This window comes from Sminthopsis crassicaudata, chromosome 4 (assembly GCF_048593235.1).
Source record: "Sminthopsis crassicaudata isolate SCR6 chromosome 4, ASM4859323v1, whole genome shotgun sequence".
In the NCBI taxonomy this organism is placed as follows: domain Eukaryota; kingdom Metazoa; phylum Chordata; class Mammalia; order Dasyuromorphia; family Dasyuridae; genus Sminthopsis; species Sminthopsis crassicaudata.
This window is the reverse complement of record NC_133620.1, coordinates 264,165,540-264,166,894: the sequence shown is the minus strand read 5'-3', so window position 1 is coordinate 264,166,894 and position 1,355 is coordinate 264,165,540. Positions and strand designations below refer to the sequence as shown.

Genomic DNA, 1,355 nt, shown 5'->3' with positions numbered 1-1,355 from the left:
CTCTTTCTTTCTTTCTTTCTTTCTTTCTTTCTTTCTTTCTTTCTTTCTCTTTCTTTCTCTCTTTCTTTCTTTCTTTCTTTCTTTTTTTCTTTCTTTCTTTCTTTCTTTCTCTCTCTTTCTTTCTTTCTTCCTTTCTTTCTTTCTTTCTTTCCTTCTTTCTTTCTTTCTTTCTTTCTTTCATTTATTTATTTTTTACAAATATCTCATTTGATACTTACAACAACCCTACAAGGTATGACATTTTATAATGGAGGAAACTGAGACAAGCAGAAGTTAAGTGACTTATCTAGGATCATACAGCTAGTAAGTGTCTGAGGCAATATTTGAACTCAGGTTTTCCTGACTTTAGGGAGATCATTCTGCCCACTTTTGTGCTATGCTTGGGCCCATACTTGGCTGTGTAAGTGAAAGTATTATCTAAATTGTAAAAACTTTTTTTCTTTCCAACCAAGATCAACTGTTTAAAGTCATGAAATCTAAATGTCCCTCTTTACTTTTCTTCCAATCTGCCCTTAACATCTCTGCATTTGTATTACATTATAAAATAATAACTTCTCAATAAATATTTGTGGTATCAGTGAATGAGTGAACCTTAAAAATAAAGTCTAGAATTTGATGTATTGAAATTTCTCTGTCATATTTTATACTCATGTTTATTCATATAATAAGTATATTATAAATATTCATATAATAAGTATATTATAAATATAAGTAGAGCTGGACAAGATCTTAGAAATTATTGATTCTAATCCTCATACTTTTATTATATATTTCAAAAAAGTGTGTAATTTTATTCAATCATTTTTCATAGTCTAGATCCTTGAGGAGTAGAACATCATTCGGATTCCTGTGTCCAATAGCCTTGGCAGGAAAACTGTTTCTGAACTTGGCTCAAACCATTCCACTGTTTCCATAAGCCCAAATAACTTTTCCCCAGATCATTCTTGTTCTGTTGGGTTTCCCACCAGGAGTCACTGTGTTGTTTTTGGCTTTTATACATAAGCATATCTCTTGCCCAAATAGATTCCAGTTTCATCCGAAGCACAGAGTCCTTCAATTTTTGGAAAAGCAGGACATTCCCTCTGGTTTTGTAGGTCTCACTTGTAGCCAACAAAAATAGCTTTGGACCACAGTCTTCCAGACATTTTGGTGTTCTAGAAATCTTGTTTCTAGCAGGCCTTCAACTCCAATATAGAGGAAAAACCTTAAATTTTTTCAGGAGGAACCTAGAGCCTCTAAGAAGTTTATTGACTCACTCATAGTTGCAAAGATATTTTTAAGGCTTAATGGAGGGTATTACTAATCAAAGTTGATGATGTTCAAAAGAGAATTTTGAAGGATAAGATGGTTTTTAT

At 32.3% G+C, this 1,355-nt stretch overlaps 1 pseudogene; it reads right to left on the bottom strand.

Annotated features, from left to right (window-relative positions):
- Positions 1-812: 812 nt before the first annotated feature.
- Positions 813-1,145, bottom strand: LOC141541258 (large ribosomal subunit protein eL33 pseudogene; annotated as a pseudogene).
- Between the last annotated feature and the right edge of the window lie 210 nt (positions 1,146-1,355).